Here is a 6,509-nt window from a genome sequence, read left to right on the forward strand (position 1 = left end):
TGACTTATGATACCTATTACTCTAAAACATTCACTTTATTTACCTAAAGAATATAGGTTGCTTTATGAATCCTTTTTTAGCCTTTAAATATAGGTTAGCTCTATTTCATGATTTTTTTTTTTAATGTAACTTTTTTTTTTTTTTTTTTTTTGGTGCAGATCCATTGTTCTTAGGTTGTATATTCAAGTTTTGGGAAATGTTTATTTAAAAATTGTTTTGCTCTACAAGTGTTACAAACATTGTATCTAAGAGAGTAGCCTGGACTTACATTTTTAAATTAGCTTATGCGTGCCTTTTAATTTTTTGAAAATCTCTTACTGCCACATATGGTGTGAAATCACAGTAAGTTGCTTAGTGACACCCCGCCATATCTGCTGGCTGCGGGAGATTCGCATCAGATATTGAAATTGTTCCTGTGCCAGGCTACAGGAAAGAGGATGTGATTGTTAATAAAATACACCCAATCTTTTCTGTGCTGCAACAATGTGTACTAATTTGTTTTCTTCATTTGTTTCCACTGCCTTTGTGTACGTATTATAAAAGTTCAAATTTTCTCCCAATTAGCAGTTCAGATGTTCCCTAATTTATTAAACACGCCTTTATTCATAATTTGTTTTTCAGGTTATTATTAATGCATTATAGCAGTAACTAATGACTGTTTATTTTTATTACAGTATTTAAAATATGTAGTTATTGCAATTTTTATTGTGGAGTTTGCAGAATTATCAATTGTATAAACGAAACCTTTAAATTAGCTTGGTGTGAGGACTCTTTAATGCTTGCAAAGAGGGGAAAGGGGTTTTTAGTTAAAGATTGACTGTTCCAGCTTCCCTTACAAAGTCGTAGCGAAGTCGGCTCAAGGTAACGACCCAGCCATGTAGTCGTGCCTCATAGATGCCCACAGCTATTTTGTATGGCCACCAGGATTTTAAACTTTTTCAGTAATGTTGCACCTCTTGTTTTCCAAAGTAACATAAGCGTAGGCTCCTGGCTTGCTGAACTCTTATGTATCATTTCTGGTCCCTCATTGTATATTAAGCACCTCCACTTGCCCCTTAACTAAAATTTCTCCAAAGCTGTTATTATTAACTAGAGTTTCTCATTTCAGTTACCTTAATTTTCTGTTCCTTTACACCCAGAACCGTCCATCTGTTTTGGATTACTGGCCATGAGAATTTCTGAAGACAGGATATCTTAATTTTTGAGACTTGCCACTTGCTCCAGGAAGGAGTGTTATGAACACTCAAATACCAGAATGTTATTAATTAGTGAAAGGACTACTAAAGGGAGAAGGGCCTCAATCTAGGAATCTCGAGTGGGTGTTGAAGCCCAAAGAATAGGGCCTACATTTTCATTTGTTGAATTGCCATTTTCCTGCCTACTTGTCTTTATCATACTTGTTATTTCTGTTTTGTGTTTACTCTTGTGTTATTTTAGCATTCAGTTTTGCATGATCATAGAGCTGCTACTGGTGCAGTAATCCAGAAGATCTGCACTTCCTTGCTCCTGGCCTGCACAATACATTTTGAAGCAGATTGGTCACTGGTTTTCAGAGGACTAGATCCCATGGTCTTGATCTATATATTGTATATAACTGATAGGCCGAAGAGTGTTCTTTTCCAGAGCCTCCAGTGGTTGGACCAGAGGATGTCGAACAGTTGTATTTTTCACATATATTTTCTTCAGATGTATTAATGTGAAACCAGTAAGTTAAGGAGTAAAATTTTCAGTGGTCAGCAGCTTTCACTGTCGCTCAGGAATTCCTAAGGGTTGCGGCTGTGGGTGTGTGTAAGAGGGTCTGTACAACAATTGATTACTAAACCTGGTCCTTGAGCGTTAGAATAAAATAGGTTTGTGGTTTTATATACATTTGGATAATGATTGTTTCCTTCCTCATTTTCCAGGCTTCTGGAACTGCACTATGGGTTGAAAGCAAGTAGCAAGGAATTAACAAAGGAATATATAATGCAGCCTCTTCTAAGTGCTGTTGAACATCTTACTGTAAAGTGGGTTAGGGAGGGAGCAAAAATGATCTTATGGAGCCACAGTAGATGTTAATCTCCTTATGATTGCTGTCAGTAATACCACTTATGTGTTTAGAGCAGAATTTAACTTGTTGTAATATACAGTACATCTGTATCAGTCCATGAAGTGGGAATCCTCTTTGGAGAGGTTAAAGTATTAGTGTTTGTGAGTGGTAAAACCAAAACAGCACAGCTGCTACCTATCTGTCTCCACCAAACTCCTAAACCAACTTGGAAGGTTGACAGGAGTTTGGCTGGTTTTCTAAACCTGTTGGTTTGCAAATAAGGAAATGAGATTTCATGCCAGGTGCCCAAGTTAGTTGGAGCCATAATGGTACTCTTTCCACATAAGCTGCTTTTGCATTAATAATATGAAACCAGTGATAGATTATAAACTAGAAATTGAAATGACTACTGTAGTCGAGAAGTATTTTAGTTCCATAAGGAATATATTGTTCTGGTCTATAAGGTCAGTTGTCACTAAACTTGGGAAAAATGTTCTTTGGGCCCAAGAGCCCAGTGTAAAAATAACTTTTGCCTTCCAAACTCATAAGTAGATGCTAATTTAAGATGCTTCGATGTGTGTAAACAATTTTAGAAGCAGAAAGATGACACAGGAGTGTATGGCAAAGTTTACTAAGAAAAGACTTTTATTTTACTCTTGTTTTGAAAGGTCTTCCCTTTGAGTAATTTGAGCTGTATCATTTGCAGAAGAGTCCTAAAAATTTCAGTGACCTTTATGAAATAAACCGCATGCAATGCCAGGAAACAGTAGAGGCTCACAGCTACACGGGAAGTTCATGGCTTGGACGACGTTTAATCAACATGTATATCAAATTTCAGTAATTTCTCTGTAATGTTACATTTAGATAAGGCTTTTGTTCTTTGTTTTTATAGAAGTTATGTTAAAGATGTCTTTTGAAGTACATCTGAGAATTGATGGATTACTATACAAGGAATATATAAGAAACATCCATAAAGTCTAAAGACCAAAGCATGTTTAGGAATTCAAGGGGGCAGGAACATGACTACCAAGGTACATTTACTTGGGCAAACTTGATTGCCAACTTAATCTTCTAAACTGAAATTTACACTTGCTACCTCATTACATATTCAAATTTATATTTCTATTGACTTTTGTAATTGACTATCTGAAATGCCCCAAGTTTTAACCTGACTTTTAGAAATTTCTTCTTTAACTTTGGAAGTAGTTGAAGTTACTTCCTCAGCTGAAATAAAACTTCCTTTTTTTTTTTTTTTTTTTTTTTTTTGGGGGGGGTTAAATATGTGCTGGTAAAATTATGGATTTTCAGGAATAACTGTGTTTCTTCCTACAATTTTAATCATAAAGTGAAATCCAAATACAAACATGTATCAAATTGATGTGATTAGGTTCTTTTTGGTTTGGCATCCATTAAAGTTTGAACTTTGTCTTGTAACATGCTGATGTAACAGTTTCTGCCTGGCATATATGTACAGATACAGACACAAATGGCTTGAGATGATGCTTTTAATTACAGTTGCCCCTTGGACAACTTGGGTTTGAAATCGTGGTTCCATTTACAGGGATTTTTTTCAATAAATACAGTGGTCTCAATGTGTTTTCCTTAGATTTTTCTTAACATTAGCTTGCTATAAGAATACAGAATATACATACAACAACAAAATATGGTGACTGATTTTGTTATTGGTAAGGGTTCTGTAACAAGACTATTGGTAGTTAAGTTTTTGGGAAGTCCAAAGTTACACAAGGATTTTTGATGGGGGGGCAGGGGCTCCCGACCCTCTCCTCCTTCACAGGTTAATGGAACTGAAATTAGGGTAAACAGCAGAGGAACATTTTCACTTTGAAATTGTTACTGTTGATGTTTTTCACCTAGTCTCTACAGATAATCCGTCTTTACTGAAAATAAATTGATAAATATTCACACCCTAGTTACACAGTGGTAATCTTTGTTTAGGATTTTATTTTTTTGATCAAATACACACTTTCTTTAAAAACAAGTTTTACATTACATTTTACCCAAGGTAAAATGCTTTGGAAGTGTGAATATCAGATTTACTAAAAATGGAAGCCAGGGTTATTTTCAGACCATGCAAATTTCCTTTATTTCCTCTAGTTTACTTGGAGAGAGGATGTGGGAGCGAAGAGGTCACCATTTAAATTTCACAAAATAACTTTGCTAAATATGAAACGGATGGTACTGTTTCGGTTTTAGTTCTTTTAGAAAATCTAGCTTTACATTAAATTTCAAACGAATTCCTTAAATGTTTTAGGACATTTGGTAAAACCACTCCTTTTTTAACCCTTGTGATAAAGTTATGAATAATACTATCTGCCCCTTCCTGGTTTTTTAGTCTTCACGGGAATCAGTCCGTGACTTCAAATGGGTGTGCAGTATTTGAGCATTTAAAAAAAAAAAAAAATCCTCAAATTGGAGGCTTATTTTAAAACCAGCGATTAGAGAAAATAAAATAGTTTTCGTCTCAAAGATTTACCCGGAATAATATGAATGAATGTATTCGGTACCTCGCGTGCCATAGTGTTTTCGATCTTAACAAACTAGCCTTAACAAAACTTTTACATTTCCAGTGGAAACGTACATCAACTTTTGTTTAGTATTGCCAAAAAGGAATACTTACTAAGGCGTAAACATTCTCAGACGTGGTTATAAAGAAGAGTGAAGGAAATACTGGTAAATATCCAAACAAGATGTTTTACCATGTATATTTTTAAATGTAGTGTAGATAATTTAGCTAAAGAAACAGATCTTGCAGGAATACCGTCTGGTTCGTTGCGTCTGAAACATTAAAGAAATCCTGGAGTACACAGAAAATTTTTTAAAGCATGTTGGGGGCATACGGCGTATCTTCCTCTTATTCAAACAATTGTACGTGGGTACTATGCCTTCTTTCTGCCGAGTCCTCCCTGCTGTCCGTCATCTCAGGAGCTGCCGGCGCGGACTCGGTGCGCGGTTGAGTCCCGGCGGTCTGGTTCCGGGTGGGCGGGCCGTCGCGCTCTCGCCCGCAGGGAAGTCAGGCCGGTCGCTAGTGGGCGCTGTGGGTCCGTGGAAGCCGTCGGCGCGGTGGCGCGCGTCCAAGGCGTTCTTTGGGAAAGCACTTGCCGAGAACCAAAGTGAAGAATTCCTGTCACCTCTCCATTTGGGCGTTATTTGTCACCGTCACCCTAAATTCTCGGTCACCTTGGGGAGGCGTGAGTGTGTCCCAGAGACTAGTTAAGGAGAAGGTCCCGCGGCCGGGCCAGCGACACTTTCAGGGAACGCCCGCAGCGAGGTGCGGAGGGTGAGGGGGCAGGACCCATCGTCGGCCGCCCCGCTGGCGCCCCTTCCCCAGGAGTCGTATGCATCCCTGGCCCCCGTTGACTTTGGTCGGGCCTGAGCTGACGTTAGGTACCGAAGTCAGGTGTGAAACACAACGCTCGGACGGCTGCTGGGGGCAGCGAAGGGATGCGCGTACAGGGTGTGAGCCGGTCCCGCAGAGGGCACACTCCGTGTAAAACACGGAGACCCGCGGGAAAAGCCTTCCATTCCGCAGGGAAAGTTTCGCCCTCGACGTTGTCTCTCTGTTGAAGTTAGAATGCTTGCCCGGCAAATGAAGGCGCGTGCTGGGCGCGGGGACAGGTGGCCCCGTGCTGTCCCCTCTCCCCTCTCTACCGTCCCGAACAGCGTCCCCACCCCGCCGCTTGAGGGGCGCCGGTGCAAGCGTCAGGGCCGGGTCTTTGGCGGGCCCGGCTGCGCTCCTCTTGCGCCACCGCCCGGAGCCGGAGGCGGGGCTCACCTGTCAGCCGGCGCCCCGCCTCGCGGCGCCCAATGTCGGGCGGGGGTGGATGACGGACGGGTCGGCTGCCCAACCGGCGCGCGGCTGCCGGGCCGCAGGCCAATGGGCTGTGCGGCGCGGGGCGGGGCCCCGCGTTTATAGTGCTCTGACAGCGCGCCGGCCGCGCTGACTCTCCTCGGCGGGGACGGCGGCGCCGGCGGGAGCTAGGAGCCGCGCGCACAGCGGTCCCGGCGCCCTCCCCGCACACAAAGGCCCGCGCGCGTCCGGCGCCCGCGGCGGGGACCGAGGCCCTCCTGCTTGCTCCGCGGGCCGGGAGCCGCGAAGACCGAGGAGGCTCCCGCGCGCCCGCAGGCGCCTCTCGCCGCTCTGCGCTCCGGGACATGGAACCGCGCCGACGCGGCGCCCGCGCGCTCGGGCCGCTGCCCACCCCCCTGGATCTATAGTGCGAGGCGGCCCGCTCGGAGCGCAGCGTCCGCCGCCAGCGCGAGTCGTCTCTCCGCCTTTGTGTCCCGGCCGCGCGCCCTCCCTGCCGCCCCGCGCCCGGCATCCTGGAGCCACACGGGAGCCTGCCGTCCGAGCTGCGTCCGGCGCGGCGCCCCGGAGCCCCGAGCCCGCCGCGCCGCCGCGCCCCGCGCGTGCGCGGACGGCAGGCTCCCGTGTGGCTCCAGGATGCCGGGCGCGGGGCGG

The sequence above is a fragment of the Herpailurus yagouaroundi genome, unplaced genomic scaffold, assembly GCF_014898765.1.
Source record: "Herpailurus yagouaroundi ecotype Mexico unplaced genomic scaffold, PumYag 164, whole genome shotgun sequence".
Classification (NCBI taxonomy): Eukaryota; Metazoa; Chordata; class Mammalia; order Carnivora; family Felidae; genus Herpailurus; species Herpailurus yagouaroundi.